Raw genomic sequence first — 22,479 nt, forward strand, 5'->3', positions numbered from 1 at the left:
TGGAGCATACCCACAGCTTCTCTTCTGATCAGCAGCTGTCCTCTTTGATTGTTTCTACAATCAAACTCATCACTTTGAACTTCTGAGGCACATCAAACAAATGTAGAAAATTGATAGCATGTCCTCTGATCATCTTGTGATCTCCTGACTTGGGTAGCAATGTGTGCCTAACGATCCAGTTGATGGTAGGCAGACCAGACAACAGGTAATGTACTGATCCAAGCTTGTGAGTCTCCAAAGCTTTATCTGGGATCTCCTTGTACATGTTGGCCATAGTGTTGTGGTCTTTCCTCTTGGTGGCATACACATCCAAGTCATCTTCATGTTCTTCAGGGGCATTGATCAGCTTGGCCCATTCTTCAACTATGGACTGGTACCTAGTACCCTCAGACATCCATACTATCCTCCCATCTGGATAGAAATGGGCAGTGGAGTAAAACTGCATGATCAGCTCATCATTCCATTTTGTGAGCTTTTGAGCCACAAATGCATCAACTCCACAAGCTTTGAAGCTGTCATAGACTCCTGGATAGTGATCTTCATTTTCTTTGATGTATTCCCAATCAACCCATCTCATGTCACAGACAATGGGCTTCTTGTCAAGCAGGATAGTCTCATAGAAATCTTGCTGTTCCTTTGTATGCAACCTGTAATCAACAACAGTTCTCCTCCTGACAGCATATGGATCAAACTGTCTCCATAGTCTCAGTCCTGCATCCTTCCTGATCCTCATATCTTCTGCAATAGGATGTGCATCATTATGGTCAGGGATCTTTGGCTTCAACTTTCTCAAAACAAGAGAATCATCATCATCTTCTTCTTCTTCAGCTTCAGGCACTGGGGCCTTGTTCTTCTCCTCAGCTGGAATACTACTGGTGTTCCTCTTGGGTTTTGGGGGCTTCTGAGTTTGAGCTTTGGGAGCAGACTTGGGCTTAGATGGAGCAGCCCCTGATCTGATTGGATCTCCCATAAGCTTCTGAGCTTTGGGTGCTGGTGCAGCATCCTCTTCCTCTTCCTCTTCTCCTTCAGAATCTCTCTTCATTGAGGGCTTGCCAAGAACTCTAGCAGTAGTGGTTCTTGCCCTCTTCTTCTTCTTGTCCTCACCAGCTACCTCTTCTTCAGATTCAATGGTGAACTTCATAGTTTCACCTGTGGCAACTTTCCTTGGCTTTGACATTGTTGGCACTCTTCTTGCTGGAGCCTTTGTTTTTAGTCCTAGCTTACTGGCAGTAGCTGTGCCATATTCCTTTTTCAGCACCTTTTTCCTTGAAGTGGCCTCATCTTCAACAGCCACATAATCCTCATCCTCAGAATATGAGGTTCTCTTCTCTCTGGATCTGGTTGCTGCCTTTGGCAAGTTGCTTGGAGTGCTCCTGCTGCCATCATCATAGCTGCTTGAGGGACTTGTGCCCTCACTCATCTGAACTTGCTCTTCAGACTTGTTCTGGCTGTCACTTTGATCAAACATCTTCAGGAAAACTATCAGCAGATCCTATGAATAGGTTGTAGATGAGGTAGAGTAGATGGGCATCACAAAGTACAGAGGTTTTGCAAAACAATTGAGTCAAAAAGCTTAGTTTTAGTTCTCTACAGAAGTGATCTCGGAGCTACCGAATTGACAAACTCGGTGATACCGAAGCAACACTTGGAACCTAAACTGGTGAACTTGGTTGGGCCGAGTCACAGTTTGGTGGCACCGAGATTGCTAGGGTTTCACAGAATCTTGAACTCGGTCACACCGATTTGCACGTTTCGGTCAGACCGAAAGGCGCATGTGCAATGGCCTAAGCCGAATCGGTGAGACCGATTTCTATAGTTCGGTCGGTCCGAGATGAGTTCTGTGGAGAGCTAACCCTAAAATTTTCAAATCAATCTAGACCTAAGGAAGTTTTAGCTGGACAGGATGATTTCATACATGGCAAGAATCATGACAAAGCAATGTGCTAAGAATCGGAGTTAAGGAATAGCACAAAGATCAAGTTCATACCCTAATTCGGCGGTGAACTTGCTACGGCGGCAACAGCGGGGCAGATTGCCGTTGATGGCGGCGGAGACCAGCGGCGGGAGGTCGCTGGCGGCGAGAGGACGATCCGGAGACCCGAGGAGGCAGAGCAGGTCACGCGCGGGTGAAAGATTTTGGAAAAAATTCCAAAATTTGACCCGTCAGTATATATAACCTGACCCTGTCGGTATGACCGAGTGGAACAACTCGGTGGCACCGAGATGCAAAACTGTGAGCAGTTACTGCAACTCGGTGTGACCGAAAAGTTCTAATCGGTTGCACCGAGATTGAAAACCTAGATCAACTTAGTGATCTCGGTATGACCGAAAAGGGTGAATCGGTCAGACCGAAATGCACAAAGAGGTTTTGGAAGTTTAAGTCTATGACGAATCGGGGACTCCGAGTGCTCCTCACACAGAGTGGTTCGAATCTGACTTGATCAAACTTTGTGATGTAGCATGAATAAAGTTTGAGACGAGGAAAGCATAGATAGCTAGAGGGAGTTCTTAGGCATTCTTGTCCATCCATTTGGCAAAAGAGAAAAAGTCAAACAATCAAAGCAACAAATGGATGTCCTCGAATGAGTAAAATATGCATCCAACATGCTCACACAATAAAATGACAAATGAAATATGTGACAAAGCATGCACAAACACTCTCGCATCTATCAAGCAATTTGGCGATGACTAGGTCATCTATATATGAGTATATTGACTTAGGAGTCAAATGAGAATATTTGATCATAGGTCATACTCATCGTTTAGGCACAAGTGGGGTTACCACTTTTACATAAAGCATTGTTGTGCTCACACCATTAGAGTTGCTTTAGCTCAATTGATTAGAGTAAAGCTCCCCTAGATGTGATATCCCCCCTAAGAGGGATGAACTAACCTTGGGTTTTGTCGATGATGACTTCATGTAGGTGTTGAAGATGTTGGTGCTCAATGTTGATGTAGATCATTCGGAGCAATCCTTTGGAGTGAGTTGCACTTTCAATACCTACACGGGTTAGTCCCACAAGGTACAAGCAAGTATATCCATAGACATAGAGTGATGTTCACACAAGATGATGTCCATGAATGCATTAGGTTACCTTGTCCCTTGTCTTACCAACAAGAGGGTTTGTGACTCCTTGAACTAGTGCAAGATATGGAAGTTGTTTGCACTTGTCATTTCCAAAATGATGAGAGTGAAGTATGTTGGCGGAGTCACCCTCAAGAACTCTCTAGTTCTTCTTCTTCGGGATCCACACCATCTTGATGGGAATCCTTGGAGTTGTAGTCGTACTTGATGAAGTAGAACTTGATGTAGTCTTGGGAACCCACTTGACCAAGGCCTTAGGAGCTTCTTCAAATGCATCAATCTCCTCTTGAAGCTTGTCCTTGCCTTTTTGCGTGTGGTCTTGTGGTGGAAGATCATCTTGAGCTTGTGTTCCTTGGAAAGAAGTAGGATCATACTTCTCTTGTTGAGGAACAAACTTCGTCTTGGGGTATTGATCTTCTTCCCACTCAACTCCATTGGCATTGAACTTTCGTTCAAAACCAACACCTTGATTCTTCCAGTGTCTTCCTTGCTTGTGTACAATTTCCTCAAATTGCTTACTCCCGGCAAGGCTCTTGTAAACACCTTTCTCTATAATTCCCTTCAATAAGCTATTTTCTTTCTCAAGAGTAACTTGGCTAAGAGAATCATTAGTGGAATCAAGAGAACTACTAGAAGTAACAACATTGGATTTAGCATGATTGTTGTTACTACTAGAGGAAGAATCTTTCTTGTTCTTATTGATAGATTTAACTTGTGGCATGTAAGTAGACAAGAGTAAACGCTTGGCAATGTAAGAAGAACTTTTCTTGTGAAGATCATCATTGATTGCTTTTAAGAACTGATGCTCTTGCTCAAGGTTGAGCTTTTCAAAGCGTAGCTTCTCATGAGTCTTTAAAAGTTCTCAATGATCTTCCAAGGTAGTTTCATGAGCTAACTTAAGAGTGTTTAGTTCTTTAGTTAGACACTCAATCTTCTTCTTATCATCATCATTCGTTTTATCTTGATTAGCATGATCATTAGCAAGTTCATCAAAGTTTTCATAACTAGAGTTGTCAACAAGTAAATCATCATCTCCTAGCAAATCACCTTCATCACTATTGAAACCAACATACTCGGGCTGTGTTACCTTTGGACCTTTGGCCATGAAGCATCACCCAATTCCTTCATTTGGTGAGTCAAATATGTCGTAGGAGTTGGTTGACACAAGTGCTAGACCGGCAACACCTTCATCTTGAGTATATTCGGAGTCGGAGTGATAACTTTTTTCGGAGTGATGGTCGGAGTCGGAGCCGGATACCCATTCACCAACATGAGCTTGATGTCTTCATTTTGTGTAGCTCCTTGATGACTTGTCCTTCCTCTCCGAATCCTTGCTTCTCCGAGAGGGTCTTCGTTCATAACGATCATCTCTACTCCTCCTCTCTCTTGGTGGTGATTCTTCTCTCCTATTTCTTCTCTTGGGAGAATCTTCTCTTCTTTTGTAGGGAGCCGTACACTCATTGGAATAGTGTCCGGATCTTCCACAATTGTAGCAATTACGCTCACGACTAGAAGATCCTTTGTCATTGTAGGACCTTGACTTGGAACTTCTTTCCTTGCTTCTACTCTTGTAGAACTTGTTGAAGTTCTTCACCATTAGGCTCAATTCTTCATTGAAGGTTTGTTTCTCACTTGATGATGTGGGAGCTTCACATGAGGCTTTGTAAGCACCACTTGACTTGTTGTGGAGCTCTTCCTTATCCTTGAGTGACATCTCATGAGCAACAATTCTTCCAATGACTTCCGTTGGCTTGAGATCTTTGTAGTTGGGAATCATTTGGATCAATGTGCACACGTATCATATTTTCCATCCAAGGCTCTTCAGATCTTCTTGATGATGAATCTATCGGTCATCTCTTCACTTCCTAAGCCGGCAATCTCATTTTTGATGAGAGCAAGCCTAGAGTACATTTCAGCGACACCTTCACTATCCTTCATTTTGAACTTGTCAAGTTGACTTTGAAGCACATCCAATTTGGATTCCTTGACGGAGTCGGTACCTTTGTGCATATCAATCAAAGTATCCCAAATTTCCTTTGCATTCTCAAGACGGCTGATTTTGTTGAATTCTTCGGGGCACAATCCGTTGAAGAGAATATCACAAGCTTGAGCATTGAATTGCAGCATCTTCAACTCTTCCGCGGTAGCTTCACGGTTCGGTTCTCTCCCATCAAAGAATTCACCTTGCAAGCCAATACACACAATAGCCCAAACGGCGGGGTTATGTCCAAGAATATGCATTTTCATCTTATGCTTCCAACTAGCAAAATTAGTACCATCAAAGTAATGACCTCTACGGTGGTAATTTCCCTCGCTAGACGCCATACTCTCCTAGGTTGTGAAACCAAGGCTATGATCACCAAAAGCTATGGAAATCAAAGCAAATGGAGACCAAAGCTCTGATACCACTTATAGGATCGAAAGTATGTCTAGAGGGGGGTGATTAGACTACTTGACCAAATAAAAATCTAGCCTTTTCCCAATTTTAAGTCTTGGCAGATTTTAGCAACTTAGCACAAGTCAAGTAATCAACCTACACAAGCAATTCTAAGAGTATAGCAGCGGAATGTAAAACAATTGCATATGAAGGTAAAGGGAGGAGTTTGAGGGAGGAAACGCAATGTTGACACAGAGATTTTTTATCTGTGGTTCCGATAGGTGGTGCTATCGTACATCCACGTTGATGAAGACTTCAACCCATGAAGGGTAACGGTTGCGCGAGTCCACGGAGGGCTCCACCCACGAAGGATCCACGAAGAAGCAACCTTGTCTATTCCACCATGGCCGTCGCCCACGAAGGACTTGCCTCACTCGGGTAGATCTTCACGAAGTAGGCTATCTCCTTGCCCTTACAAACTCCTTGGTTCAACTTCACAATCTTGACGGAGGCTCCCAAGTGACACCTAACCAATCTAGGAGACACCACTCTCCAAGGGGTAATAGATGGTGTGTTGATGATGAACTCCTTGCTCTTGTGCTTCAAATGATAGTCTCCCCAACACTCAACTCTCTCTCATAGGATAGGATTTGGTGGAACGATGATTTGAGTGGAAAGCAACTTGGGGAAGGCTAGAGATCAAGATTTATGTGGTTGGAATGGAATATCTTGACCTCAACACAAGTGTAGGTGGTTCTCTCTCAGAAAATGTATGTTGGAAGTGTAGGCATGTTCTGATGGCTCTCTCCACGAATGAAGAGTGGGTGGAGGGGTATATATAGCCTCCACACAAAATCTAACCGTTACACACAATTTACCAAACTCGATGGGACCGATTCAGAGAACTCGGTTGGACCGATTTGGTTCATAATGTGACCGTTAGGGTTTTCGGTGGGACCGACTTGTCAACTCAGTGGGACCGATGTCGTTAGGGTTAGGGCATAATGTAATCTCGGTGAGACCGATTACACAAACTCGGTGGGACCGATTTTGGTAATAGACAAACAGAGAGTTGGTCAGGCAAACTCGGTGGGACCGATTCGCTCATCTCGGTTGGACCGAAACATTACGAAAGGGAAATAGAGAGTTTGCATTGCAATCTTGGTGGGACCGATCACTCATCTCGGTTTGACCAAAACGTTACGAAGGGAAACAGAGAGATTACAATCCCATCTCGGTGAGAAAGAGATCCCTATCGGTGAGACCGAAAAGACTAGGGTTTGTGGCAGTGGCTATGTCAAGTGAACTCGGTGGCGCTGGATAGATCAAATCTGTGGGGCCGAGTTTGACTTTTGGTTTGGGACATATTTGGATATGAGAAAGTAGCTAAGGATTTTGGAGCATACCACTAAGCATTTTGAGCAAGAACCTCATTAAGCAACACCTCACCCCCTCTTAATAGTATTGGCTTTTCCTATGGAATCAATGTGATCTTGGATCACTAAAAATGGACCATCATCTGAGGAAGTTTCATGGTTTTGAGGGGGAAATCACCAAAATTGACGGGGGATCCAAATTTCCTTTGTCCTTTGTCTACGAGTTTTTTCTTTGATGAGTATACAACCTACAAATCACCGTGTTCAAATTGGCACTTTTCCGGGTTCATTTGCCATATTTAGGGGATTATGTGCATTTCCTAGGCATTAATGCGCATAATTCAAGTTCAAACAATCGATGCATGAAAGGGTCCACAAGAACAGCCTAGAAAACCATGCTCGTGCCATTTAATAAATTCCCATGCCTTTCACAAGGAATAATGGATAGATATTTCGTTGAAATGTGTGGCAATAGTCAACCACAAATGTTGGTTTGTTGGGTTTTCAACTATAGAAAAAATGAAATAAATGCTTAAAAAACATGATGCCTGGCATGGTGCCATGGTATGACCTCACCATGCCCTGGTAAAAATTTGAGAAGGTTTGGCTTATGTCGTCATGCGCGCCCTTCATAAATCGAACCATCATCGAGGAAGTTCCATGCTTTCGAGAGGGAAAATCCCCAAGATTGAAGGGGAATCCTAATTTCCGTCCTAGTTTGTCATTCACTTTTTTTTCCAACGATCAACATACCGCCACAAATGCAACGTGTTTAAATTTGACATTTTCCGGGCTCATTTACCATATTTAGGAAATTATGTGCATTTTCTAGGCATTAATGGACATAATTCAAATTCGAACAATCGGTGCATGAAAAGGTGCACAAGAACGGTCTGGAAAACCATGCTCGTGTTATTTAGCACATTCTCATGCCTTTTACAAGGAATGGGCATGTATTTCAAGGAAATGTGTGGCAATAGTCAACCATAAACGCGTCGTTTACTTGGTTAACAAATATACAAAAAATGAAACAAATGGTTGGAAAACATGACGCCTAGTGTGTTGCCATGGTATGGCCGCACCATGCCCTGGTAAAAATTGGAGAATGTTTTCCTTATGTTGTGATGCACGCCTTTCATAAATCGAACCATCACCGAGGAAGTTTCATAGTTTCAAGGGGGAAATCACCAAGATTGAAGGGGGGGTCCAAATTTCCTTTGTCCTTTGTCCACGAGTTTTTTCCTACGATGAACATAGAACCTGCAAATCACCATGTTCAAATTTGGCACTTTTTCGGGTTCATTTGCCATTTTTAGGGGATTTTGTGCATTTCCTAGGCATTAATGTGCATAATTCAAGTTCAAACAATCGATGCATGAAAGGGTCCACAAGAACGGCCTAGAAAACCACGCTCGTGCCATTTAGTAAATTCTCATGCCTTTTATAAGGAATGGATAGATATTTCGATGAAATATGTGGCAATAGTCAACCACAAATGTTTGTTTGTTGGGTTTTCAATTATAGAAAAATGAAATAGATGCTTTAAAAACATGACGCCTGGCATGGTGCCATGGTATGACCTCACCATGCCCTGCTAAAAATTTGAGAAGGTTTGGCTTATGTTGTCATGCACGCCCTTCATAAATCAAACCATCACCGAGGAAGTTCCATGCTTTCGAAAGGGAAATCCTCAAGATTGAAGGGGAATCCAAATTTTCTTCGTTCTTTGCCCTGGAGTTTTTTTTTCTACGACGAACATACACCCTGCAAAGCACCATGTTCAAATTTGGCATTTTTCCGGGCTCATTTACCATATTTAGGGGATTATGTGCATTTTCTAGGCATTTAGCGCATATAAATCCAATCTAGCTACAGGTGCACGGGTGTGGTGTGAGGGACGTGGATTGCCATTCGATCGCGACGCATCCAACGGTGTGCACGCGTGATCCGCGTGGCTGGGGTTCCGGCCAATTATAACGCAACACACAATAGGCTCAGCGCACACTGTTTCCGGAAGCAACGGAGATGAACCGTGCGCGACAATGAACGAGCAAAATTGTAAGGGAAGCCAAATTTCTATTGTCGTTTGTGGTTGAGCTCTTGAATACCACCGCACTGTATGGCTGCCCGGCCCCTCCATCCCAGAGCTCTCTCCAGGCGTCGTCCATGGCACCGCGGCGCACAGTAACTGGTAAGAAAGCGATGGCTTACCACCGCGCCGCGTTCCTCGTCGCCCGCGACTGCACACATGGTAAGGAAGTGATGACATCTCGCCATGCCGAGTTCATCGCCGCCGGCGTCCAGACAGTTACATGGGCGGACTTTGAGGCTGCCATGGCCGAATGGGTGGTGGATCTAGAGGCGCCGAAAGCCGCACAGAAGGAGCGGAAAAGGCAGAAAGCAGTCAAGAAAAGAGAGTCTCGCCGCCGCAAGAAAAAAGAGGCCGCACGCCGTGGTGAGGAGAGCTTGGCGGAGATCAAAGCACGGTGGGCTGCAACCTACAAGGCCGGGAAGGAGAACGCCGGCGTCTGGCCAGCATGCCCTGATGGCAGCATGTGAGAAGTGGTTTAAGTTTGTAGTATTAGAGCAAATTACCAGTAGTACTTTAAGTTTGTAGTATAAACGTACAATGTCGGTAAGAGCATTCTTTGAGGGCTTTGAGCGTTGATTAGCATGTGTGCCCGTGTGCTTTTTTTGCGTTAATCATTAGAAGATCACAAAACACACGGTTTCCACTACAAAAAAAGACACATCCGTGACATTTTGGGCTGAACGATTTTTTTCCTGTCATACTTATGACACTTCTATGACGATAATTGTAACAAAACCCGGTACCATCATAGATGTGGTGGGCTCCTACTTCTATGACAAAAATTCATGACAGAAAATGGGCTTTTCGTCCTGGGTGGGCCGGAGACGCAGCTGCATGACATTCTTTGGGCCGTCCATGACGAAAAAAACCGTGGTAGAAGCGAGGGCGAGGAAAATATCGGGGTGTTCCCGGTTATGGTGGGTGGTCGGGGCCGAGCGATGCGCGTTTCTCTCGTACACGCACGCGCGTGGGTGCGAGGCGTTGGGCTCTAACTGAACCTGAGCGAGGTGTTGGGCTCTAACTGAACCCGAGCGATTGCACTGCAGGCTACGCGTTACTGAACCCGAGCGATCGATCGATGGCTGTTAACTGAACCCGATCGAGCGATTCCTTCGCTACTGCTGCTAACTGAAGCCGATCGATGGTGCCTCTGGATGAACAGTGAGCGTTGCTGGGGGGGTTTGGATGAACAGTTCCCGATGGGGTTGGATGAACAGGACCCCGTGGTGTTGTCTCTAGATGAACAGGACCCCGATCGATCGAGCCGGTTGGGGCTGGATGAACAGGACCCCGTGGAGGGCTGGATGAACAGGACCACCCCGTGGAGGGCTGGATGAACAGTAGACGGTGGAGGGCTGGATGAATAGTAGCCTGTGGAGGGGTGGTTGAACAGTAGCCTGTGGAGAGGGCTGGTTGAACAGTAGCCCGTGGAGTAGCACGCGGTGGAGGCTGGATGAACAGGAGCCCGTGGATGAACAGTCGCAGGTGGAGGCTGGAGGAGGTCGACGGTGGATGAACAGTAACCCATGGAGGCTGGAGGGGGTCGACGGTGGAGATGAACAGTATCCCGTGGAGTCCCGTTTTGCGGTATGCCACACCCCTCCCGATGAACAGGACCCCCGTTTCGACCGGAGCGCTCCAACACAAGTCCCTTTCCTCCGTTTTGCGGTATGCCACACCCCTCCCAATCAACAGGACCCCCATTTCGACCGTAGGAGGTCCGTTTCCTCCGTTTTGCGGTACGCCAGACCCCTCCCGATGAACAGGATCCCGTTTCGAACATGGCCGGTCGAACACAAGGCCGTTACCTCCGTTCTGCGGTACGCCAGGCCTCGTTTCCATCGGCTGTTCCGTCCAAGCCGGTTGGCTCCCATGCGTTCCGTTGCCTCCCGATGAACACGACGCATTCCGTTGCCTCCCCATGAACACGACGACGACGCAGTTTCTCCGTTCAGACCCAACCATGTACATGAGCCTTGGCTGTACGTACGCGCGTGTAGGCGTTCGAGACCTTGGCTGTATGTACGTACGTGGCCGTATTTACTTTCTTGCACCCTGGTCGCTGTACGTACGTGTACATGCTACGTGCGCGCCTCTACTACGACACGTGCGCGCCTCTACATCGACTAGTATGTACGTACACGTTCGCGACCAGAATGACAACGCTACGTACGCTTCGAGCAGGTGGGTCCCGACTGTCAGGCACTTCCTTGCATGCGAAGATGTAGCTGGTGGGTCCCAGCAATCAGGGGGGCGAATCGTTTTTTTTACACGGACGCACTTCCTTGCGTGCGAAGATGTCGCTGGTAGGTCCCAGCAGTCAAGGGGGGAACATTTTTTTCATGAAATATGGTTGCCCGTCCGGTGGGTCCCTGCTGTCAGGTGGATGAATCATTATTTTCCGTGTAATAAGGAGGCACTTCCTTGCTGGGGCCGTGGACCCAGCTTTCAGCCTCTCCACGTACAGTCCACGTCCGATGGAAGCCGTTCTTTGACCACGTTGACCACGCCGCGCCGAGAGCACCAGGGCGGTGGACGACGGTGAGGCCTAGGAAGGGGACGACGCGGAGTCGAGGAAGACGCGGCAGTGGATGCCCACACGTAGAGGAGTATGAGGATTCACTAGTTCGCTGCGGTGTGAGGCTGCCGTCGCCGCACAATAACAGGGGGTGTGGGTGAGTAGAGGGATGGCCTTGCCAGCGGTGGGAGTAGTAGGGGCGGTGAGGCCTCCGCGGCATCGCAGCCGGCCACGAGAGGCAGGAGCACGAGGCACGACCGGCGCTGCTTTGGGCGGCTGGAGCAAGAAGACCAGAGGTTGAAGAAGCACTACGGCCGTTGGATGGACATCGTACGGTCATTAGAGCTAGAATCGTTCATATTGACTAAGTTGACAAAGCCCTCCGTCCCCGTCAACTTAGTTGGCCCACAAGTCAGCCTCCCACTATTGTGGGTCCCAGCTAGCAGGGGGTATTCATTTTTTTGTGCGTAATAAGGAGGCACTTCCTTGGGTGCGAAGATATAGCTGGTGGGTCTGACCTGTCAGCGCTGGGAAAGTTTTTCGCGAAATACAGAGGCCCTTCCGGTGGGTCCCAGCTGTCAGGTGGATGAATCATTATTTTGCGCGTAATAAGGAGGCATTTCCTTGCGTGCGGCCGTGGACCCAGCTATTAGCCTCTCCACGCACAGTCTACTTCCGATGGTGTCGTTCGTTGACCACGTTGACCACTCCGCGCCGAGCGCATCCAAGGTGGTGGACGACGGTGAGGCCCCGGACAGCAACGAGCCGGAGATGGGAAGACGCGGGAGTAGAGTCGCAGACGGAGAGGTGTACGAGGGTTAACTGGTTCTGGTGCGGTGTGGTTCGGCAGTCGGTGGAGAAGAACATGAGGTGTGGAGGGGTGGAGGGATGGCCTGGCCAACAGTGGAGTAGCGCTTCACAGCGGAGCGTGCTAAGCAGAGCTGCTAGCAGCAGGAGGCGGGAGCAGGTGGTCCTGGCGGCCCTGGAGGAAGAAGACGAGAGATTGAAGATGGATGCCGGTCGTTGGATGTAAATCCAACGGCTAACAATGTCAGAATCATTTGTTGACTAAGTTGACAACGACTTGCATTGGCTTCGACCTATTGGCCCACATTTCAGCCTCCAAAAATGTGGCACGTATTCAACCCATTTTTTTAGAATTTACAGTCTTTTTTTTATGTGGTAGAATTTACGGTCCATTTGATCTCTTTTTTTTGAATTACAGTCCATTAGCTGGGCTGGGTGAACAAATAATGTAGCATCCATGCGGCCCATTGTTTTTCATAAAAAAATTACAGGCCATTTGCACTTTCTCGAAATACATGATTTTGCTGGGCTTATTCTAATTATAATGTTGGGGTGGGCGCAGCAATGTTATCAAAAAATAAACAGGGGCTGAGCATTTTGTTATATATATATATATTTAAATAATAAGTGATTTATTATTACATTGGTCCTTAAATCTTACCAAGCTTTTGTACACAATCACCAGGATTTTCGTTGCAAAAAAAAATTCCAGGATTTTATTGTTAAGAAATTATTTTTATATGTTAATAAGATGTGGGATATTGTTTTCTTACATATGTAAGTATTTGTTAAATATATGATGACAATAACAATAATATATAATAACATCTAAAATAATTTAAATATATATAATATAGTTAGAAGGGAAACATAAGTTCGACCAGGCGTTCCTATTCTTATATAGAAAAATAGAACAGACCTTTGCGTTTTCTTGAAAAAAATACATAAATTAGGCTGCCGATGTTTCAGGAAAAATAAAACCTCGGATGGGATGTCCATAGGCCGGTCGATACATGACGGCCCTCAAGAAAATACAAACAGGCCTATGGACCTCCCATCCGAGGTCGTGGGTTGCGCATGTTAAGAAAGAAAGCCTAGACGGGGCGGCCCAAAACCCAGCTGATACTTGCTGCCCCAGTGATAATAAATGATACCTGCCAGCTCCCCGGCTTCGTTGTGAATTTATCTCCTATAGTAACTACGTTGAAGCACCTAAAAAATGTAACTACGTTGACAAACCCGTGGGCCCCAACGTCAGTATAGCATTAGGAGGAAGTATTTTTTCGATAAGGCACTTGCTTGCGTACGGCCATAGACCTGGTGGGTCCCGACTGTCCACCTCTCGACGTATAGTCCTCTCCAGGTTCCTCTCGTTTGTTCATCATGTTCACAATGGCAGACAGTGGCATCGCGGCGAGCGCACAAAGGCACAGGAGGTGATCCGACCACCTGAGGAAGTGCCTTATTAGTAACGAAACAACTGAACTAGCCTAGTGGCCGAGTGACACTACCCGACAGCTGTTCCGCCCGGGTTCGATTCCACCTGTGCAGAGAAAATATCTCCAAAATAGCACATGCTTGGATCGAAATACTAAAGAGACTAAAATCATGTTAATGAGCATTTATTATCCTCCAAACCCTCCAATCTAGAACTCGCCTGTGTTAAAGGAGAGGATTTAAATGAGGAGAGAGAGGACTAATCCACATTTTAGTAGGGGTACCCCTGACTAAAAAAATTTAGTCTCAAGACTAGTTTTAGCCCCTCTTTAGTCAGGGGTGCTTGGAACTTTAGCCTCTTAAAGAGACTAATTTTAGTTAGACTAAAATAAGTCCCTTGGATCCAAGCACCCTTTGAGAAGCTTGGTTTTAAAATTCTAGGTCCCGTTTTTTTATTAGCTAGGAGGCGCCGTGCAGGGTAGCTATTTGAGTACGGGAGGCGTGCGATCAGACCCCTGCGCGTGCTTATCAGGAGGAGAGCACCTTGACCTCCATCTGCCGTCCACCTCTCTCCCAAGGTCTCCATTAATGGCACCCAAGCCTCTGTTTAATGGCATGGCAATGTCTCACTCGACTGAGATTTAAGAGAGAGAAAAGGAAATCTGAAAAGAAAATTTTGCACGGATCTTGATGTAAGATCCGACGGAACTATATAGCATCTACTGCGACTTATAGCAAGACTGATGAATATATATAAGGACAACGAGAGTGGATAATAATTGTCTTACATAATTAGGAAGATAATTAAAAAGCCACATGCGGCTACGCCCGAAATACACAAGGGCAAAAGAAGAAGGAAGACGCATACAACGATCTGGCTCGCTGATCTCTACTTTCTTTATGTGCTGCAGGTCGCGGAGACTAGTTCTCGCGGAGGGCGATGATCTATTTCATCAGTTTCATGTCCTTCATACGCTGCTTGGCAGCATCCATTGATTCCTCCACCAGCCTGTTGCACTCCATCCGGAGCATGGCATTCTCGTCCATAAGTTTCTCGATGATGACGCCCGTCCTCTGCAATAAGGCAGCGGTCTCCTCCTCCTGCTTCGCCCTTACGGCGATCTTCGCCCTCAGCAGGTCGCGCTCACCCCGGAGCTTCGCATTGCCCTCCCCTAGTTGCCAGATGACGCCGGTAGCCTCGTCCTGCATCCTCGCATGCATGCGCTTGTAAGAGTCCTCGCCTGCCCGCGAGAAATTTTCCCAGGCCGGCACGACGGGACATCTCTGCTGCTTCCGCGGCGTGGCCGGACCAGTCTGCTACATCGACGGCGTGGCGGGACCTCTGTGCTGCTACTGCTGCGCGGCTGGACATGTCGGCTGCTTTCGTGGCGAGGCGGGACATCTCTCGTGCTTCCTCTTCCATGCTCACCTCTCCCTGGTGGAAATCTCTCGACCCAGAACTCACGCTGGCTATGGCTTGATTGACTTGATTGTTTTTTGTGGATGAGGAGTTGATGAGGAATGTGCAGTCATCTTAGCATAGTAGTAGTATTTATAACCGAGTACTACTAATACGCTCCTAAGTGGGAAACCGTTTAGGTTTTGATCGCTGTGAACATGTTTGCAATTAAATATAGCGTGGTAGTAGTAGTAATTTGGAATGTGACGAGACGCGCTCAAAATTTATTGACGGTTCTAGTTTCGAAGTGCGGCACTATTCCGGGATGGCGTAACGTCGACACATTTTCTCGGCTGTGGTGTAGCATATGCCATGGTACTAGTTCTTTTTCTACTGTTGTGTACGTGCAAAAACTAGCACCGTCGGATACATATCTTACGCTTGACGTTCGACAGGAATAGCCTCGTGGCGAGCTATAGACTAGTCTTTTTTTCAGACGCATTACACCTATCTCTCGGGACTTCTCGCACACACCATCACTGCTCCCTTGGTTGATGCCACCCACATACAGTTGTACTCTGAGAAGAGGTGCACGCACGCACTCGTCCTCTCTCACACACGCATCTGTAGCTACGAATTGTAGTGTTCTCAACCATCTGATTGGCTCTATCATAGGTTTCACGTTGCTCCTTGGCCTTGAGATTGAGAAGTTTAAAACACGGAGGGTAAGATGGAGGCGCGAGGTTTTGGTTAATGTGCGGGCCGCACACGGCACCAACACGACACGAGCTTCGTCTGCCTGGTGCGCATGCAGTTGGGTGAGTTGTCCAAGTATAGACACAGCCAGGCCCTCGTTGGTATCCGCGCCTCGACTTTGGCTGGTCATAGTGGAGAGTAGCATAGACTAGTTACTAGTCTATGTTACTAGTACCTTCATAGTGCGTAGTGTCATATAGTATATGCATAATTTGGCGACGAGCGTTCTCTATATGTACCACCTTTTTTCTTTAATTACATCTTGTTAGTTTTGCTCCATCGATACTACTACTGTACAAATGTATACATTTTTTTAAAGGCTAGAGGGCGGGGCAGTCTAGCTTGGTCCTTTTCATGAGAGGCAAGGGCCTTTTTGATTTGACGGCTCATTACTGCTAGAAGGCGGGGCCTTGTGATTTGACTGCTCTTATAAATGTGCCGACGACCTGAGGAGGAGCAAAGAACCGTGCGGTATACTCAAGTTTTCCACTGGAGTACGACGGAGGAGCACGAAACACGGCAACCCAGTGCCATATCCTCTACTCTCTACTCTTATCATATATTACTAGAAAGAGGCATTGTTCTATTGGCGATAAAGAATGATCTAATTTGCTAGTCATCTCATTTTTAGCATTGTTCTATTCATGCCTCGCAGAGAAGGTGACACATGCGGCGAAACACCCGAAGCAAAATAAGAAACACAGGAGCAAAAGAAGAAGGAGGATTATAACCCTCAGAAAAGAAGGAAGACGCACACACAAGTCTGGGGCGCTGCTCTCACTACATGAAGGGTTGCTGGCCGCGGAGTCGTAACTGCTTCTTCATCGCCTCCATGACCTCCATCTCCTTGCGCGTCTCCTCCGCCATCTTCATCATTGTGTCCATGACGCGGGATTTCTTGACGCGAGCCTTCATCATCTGTTCCACAGCTGCATTACGTACCTTGACAGCAGCCAGGTGCTCGATGCGGAGCTTCGCCAACTCCTCCTTCTATTCCATGACGAGGGCTTGCAACATCTTCGTCGAGGAACTACTATTCTCATGCAGCTTCTTCCAGCCGGTGTTCTTCTCCTTCAGCAGCTCGAGCTCGTGGCAGAGCTTCGCCTTGTCCTCCTGAAGTTGCAGGATTTCGCCGGTCGCCTTCTTCTCCGAGGCAATGCTCTTCTTCAGCAGCATCACCAAGCCGGCGGTCAACTCCCCCTGATCATTGAGCTCAGCGGGCATGTCGTCGAGGCTCTCCTTCAGCAGCTCCACCAAGCCGTGGATGAACTCCTTCTGCTTATTGAGGTGCTTATTGAGCTGATCGGGCATGCCGTCAAGGTATAACGACTCCAGCGCCGCCAGCTCGGCATGTTCGCCTCCGCGTCTAGGGCGCTCCTGGGAGCCATCGCCTGCCTGTGAGAGATCTTTGGAGGTCTCTGCGTGGCGGCGAGCCCTCTTTTTTTTCTGCAGCCTTGGTTGCCGCTCCCTTGTTACGAGTAGTTCTCGACCTAGACCTATGCACACCGGCCATGGCAAGGACGGACGAAGAAGGAGGACTTATGAGCAGGAAGGTAGAGTAATTTTCGGTTAGGTAGTTCCCCTTTTTATAACCTAAGTACTAGCACTAGTACTAAAACCTGCATAGTGGGAACACGTTAAGGTTTGGTACGTACTGGTAGGTGTGAGCAGGCTTGCACTTAATTGTAGCACTAGTACTTTCGAATGTGATGGGAACAAGGTAAAGATTAATTGATGGTTTTTGGTTTCGAGGCCCGAAACGGCTCCTGATGAGTTTAGTGGAACATAAATTTCAAGTAGACTACACTGCTCAGATGCGTAAATATTATGTTACTGTCAAAAATTGGCACAAAATACGAAGGATACCAATGGAAGTACTACTAGCAACCCATGATTTAACTACTCGCATGCGCGCAATAATGTCTTTCTTCCGCCCTCACATCCACTCAATTTGCATGCGCTGTATTAATTGACCATCAATGAAGTGAAGGACTTTACACGCGTCAAATTATCACATGGGGTGGATCTTGGTACAAAATTGCATCCGCCCGTGTACCCGCGTTTGCGTGTGAGGGAATGAGTGCGTGCGTGGCGTGCGTGCACATCTTCGCTTCGTGCATGTACCGCTAGTGCGGCTCAGGGAGGACGAGTACATTCTTCTGGAACCAGCAGCACGTCACTGTGATCAATCCACACAAGGATGTCGCGACAACGCCTCCACATGTGCCACGTGGCTTCATGAACTGTAAGAGAGACACTGTGTAGCGTGCCATTGTGTTTTGCACATACTCGAAGTACTAGTAAGGTACACGTGCATTGCACGCGTCAGATTTTGCAACCAAATTATGAATAAATACCACACTGTAGCATGTAAGCTCTGAGTCATATATGCCTGATGTAGACCTTCGTTTAATTCTTATAGTTCATCTCATTCAAAATCAATTAATTTTTATAAAAAAACCTAGGGCCTCTTTGATTCTTAGGATTTCCAAAACGCGGGAATAGGAAGAACATGGGATTAGAGTGGAATGTCGTATTGAATCCTACAGGATGGTACGAGTGTTTGATTGTGCATAGAAAAAATGCAGAATTCTTTCAAAGAGGTTTGAGTGGATGGGATGTTTCCTATGAAATCTAGTGCAAATGAATCATATGGAAAAATTCCTATGGTTTACAATCCTACGAATCAAACAACCAAGACAGGAAAAATTCCTAAGGATTAGAATCCTCCAAAATTCCTTCGAGAATCCTTTGAATCAAAGAAGCCCTTAATCTATTTTATGATTCATGGAATTGTGCGTTCTAAAGCATAAAGTAAAAAACAAATAATGGCAATTCAATTAGAAAAAAAAGTTTGGGCAGTTATGATACAGAAGATTCTATAACAAAGGAGAACCACTGTTGTTTTGAGATTTGTGCATTATGCTTAAGTTCAACCATGGAGTCTGCTAGATTGTACATGTGGCAAAATCCGGTGGGGGGCTAGAAGATGGTGCAAGGGGCCGAGTGGAGGGAGACTATGAAGGAGTACACAACTGCGAGATCGATATTTAGAGAGAGGGGGCGAGAACGTGTGCTGTTGCGCGCAGTGGCGGAGCCATGAAAAATGTCCCATGAGCTAGGGGGCCAAGCATGGCTAATCCTTTACGAGGAGGGCCAATTCATCAACTTAAACCATTTTTACCAGCAATTGTCTAATGATCACATTCATATTAGCCTCGATATATAGTGATGTTAGGGGGGGCAGGGCCCTTGCTCCCCCTATCTTCGCCATTGTGCGCGCGTCTGAGAGATGAAGCGGAAGGCATGTATGATGAGAGGGGGGCATTTGGATATATAATAATGTGGGTGTATTAGGTATATATGTAATCCTATATAGAGAGGTATATATTGATCGATGTGGATGTGGGAAAGAGGGTGAGACCTCACTAGATATAGATTGATCGGTTTATGTGGAAAACTATAAAAGACCTAGCTATATACACACACACATAGAGGAACATCGATCGTTGCGCATGCACGTGAGAGATAAAGAATGCCCGATATGATGGAGAGGGGGATGTGTGTGTGCCTTCATGGGAGACCGACCTGAAGAAAAAGATTGCATGTGTGCGATGGATAATGCCGACTAGTTGTGTGTGTGCATGCATGCACGAGAGAAAGTCAGTGGTACAATTATAAAGAGAAGACCAATGTGTGGGTGTAAAAGACTAGGTGAGGTCATAATCAATGTAAAGTTGAATTCAAATATTTGAATAAGAGATCATGATGTTTGAAACCCATGCATGCATGAATATAACGGAGATCTGCGCGGTGTGGTTTGGAAACGAGCATGTTGTAATGTATACACATTGAACAAGGTCAGACTGGTTTGAATTTGAGATACCGATGGCAGACATCGTTTGGCCACATTGCATCCGTGCATGGACACACTATTCTAATTGGAGATGATGGGTGGCTTTCGCATCACATATCTATATCTATGCCCCTATATATATTATATTATATATTTTTTATATAGTGTGTGAATAACTTTAACTTTGAAAGATGGTCGTTGGATGAGGCCTATCCGATGGTGCAGAGCTGGCAAATTTGAGCACTACTGGTTGTTGGATATCATCTAGATTCCACCAGATTTTGCCACATGTACAATCTAGAAGACTCTATGGTTGAACTTAAGCATAATGCACAAACCTCAAAACACAAGCACTTCTTCTTTGTTCTAGAATCTTTCATATCAGAATTGCCCAAATGTTTTTCTACATGATTTGTTTTTACTTTATGCCTTACAACGCACAATTCCATGAATCTTAAAATAGATTAGCTTTCTTATAAAAACTAGATGATTTTGCATGAAATGAACTATAAGAATTAAACGAACATCGACATCATGCATATATGACTCAAAGCTTACATGCTATAATGTGGTATTTATTCATAATTTGGTTGCCAAATCTCATGCGTGCAATGCACGTGTACCTTACTAGTCTAAATTGTGTCTGTGTGCGTGTTAAACACATTGTACGTAGTATATCATACTAGTCTAAATTGTCTTTTTTCTTTTGGGTACACGTTAAGCTTGTTCTCCCGAAATTTCAAGCAGTGCCTTGTTATGCCGAAATTTCAAGCTAGCGTCTCTGTCTATCGTGCTGCAAAACTCCCGCCTCTTCAACCCGCGCCTTGTAACCCCGAAATATTTAAGATAAATCTTTGTCTCGTTGTGCTCCGACAACTCCCTCCATCTCAACCCGTGCCTTGCTATTCCAAAATTACAACGCGCGCGAAAACTCCCACCTCCTGTGAAATCCCGACACGCGAAATGCCCGTGATACCCCTAAACTGAAAGAACCGCCTCAAATCGGTGGGGTACTTTCGTAACTTACCCCACATTTCGGACAAGCGTGTCCCTAAGCCATGGTTCCCCACTCCCATCCCATCCGCCCACCCATTCGTACACCAAGGCCGGTGTCGGTGTCAAAACCGGCGGATCTCGGGTAGGGGGTCCCGAACTGTGCGTCTAAGGCGGATGGTAACAGGAGGTGGGGGACACGATGTTTACCCAGGTTCGCGCCCTCTCGATGGAGGTAATACTCTACTTCCTGCTTGATTGATCTTGATGATATGAGTATTACAAGAGTTGATCTACCACGAGATCGTAGAGGCTAAACCCTAGAAGCTAGCCTATGGTATGATTGTTGTTGTCCTACGGACTAAACCCTCCGGTTTATATAGACACTAGAGGGGGCTAGGGTTACACAGAGTCAGTTACAAGGGAGGAGATCTACATATCCGTATTGCCAAGCTTGCCTTCCAGCCAAGGAGAGTCCCATCCGGACACGGGACGAAGTCTTCAATCTTGTATCTTCATAGTCCAACAGTCCGGCTAAAGCATATAGTCCGGCTGTCCGAGGACCCCCTAATCCAGGACTCCCTCAGTAGCCCCTGAACCAGGCTTCAATGACGATGAGTCCGACGCGCAGATTGTCTTCGGCATTGCAAGGCGGGTTCCTCCTCCGAATATTCCGTAGAAGATTTAGAACACAAGAATAGTGTCCGGCTCTGCAAAACAATTTCCACATACCACCGTAGAGAGAATAATATTTCCACAGATCTAATCTGTTGACACATTCGACAGCATGACATCTCACCACGGCCCAGTCATTATTTGAACCATTTTTCTCAACCAGCCATTGCACATATCGCGAGGCGGTTTCCTTGGCACGTCTTGTCGAAGCAGAGATCGTGTCCCCTTATCACGGGATTCTCATCAATACGGGTGTGGGTAACCCAAGCGCGCCATTAATTACGGCGCTTGGGGAATAAGTGGTTTTACCAGGCAAGTGGGGAGGCGCACAATCCCTGCTGCCTTTATAAGGGGATAAGGACTCCCTTTCGCAGCCACGCTTTCTCCTTCCCGATCCATTCCCCTCCGCCCAAGCTCCAACGCCCAAGCGTTCATCTTCTCTGCCCGCAAAGGCCTTCCAAAAATGTCCGGATCCGGAGCAGGAGGCAAATGGATGGCCTCTACTGTCCGGGAGAAGGATATCAAAAAGCTTCGGGAGGCTGGGTATCTGGCCAAGAAAATCAGCCATCGTCTCCCGACGGCGGGACAGATCGTCCCTACCCCGGAACCCCACGAGAGGGTTGTATTCCTCCCTCACTTCGTCCGCGGGCTAGGGTTTCCCCTCCACCCATTCGTTCGTGGCATCCTGTATTATTATGGGATCGATCTTCACGATCTGTCACCTAATTCCTTCCTCAACATCTTGACGTTTATTGTCGTGTGCGAGGCTTTTCTCTGCATCTCGCCACATTTCGGCTTATGGCTGAAGATTTTTAATGTGAAGCCCAAGGTAGTGGGTGGCGAGCACGCCGAGTGCGGGGGCGCTATGCTGAGCAAGATGCCCAACGTTACATGGCCAACAGACACCTTTAACGATTCCGTCAAGGAGTGGCAACAGCAGTGGTTTTACATCACCGAGCCGCGCGGTACGGAATGGGCCGCTACTCCCGAGTTTCGATTCGGTGCCCCCCTGCGGCTTACATCCTGGGTCAAGAAGGGCCTGAACTGGTCCTCGTCTGACGAATTGTCGATGCTCCAGACATGCGTTAAAGATATGGGAGACAAGAAC

Source organism: Triticum aestivum, chromosome 5D, assembly GCF_018294505.1.
Source record: "Triticum aestivum cultivar Chinese Spring chromosome 5D, IWGSC CS RefSeq v2.1, whole genome shotgun sequence".
NCBI classification, from domain to species: domain Eukaryota; kingdom Viridiplantae; phylum Streptophyta; class Magnoliopsida; order Poales; family Poaceae; genus Triticum; species Triticum aestivum.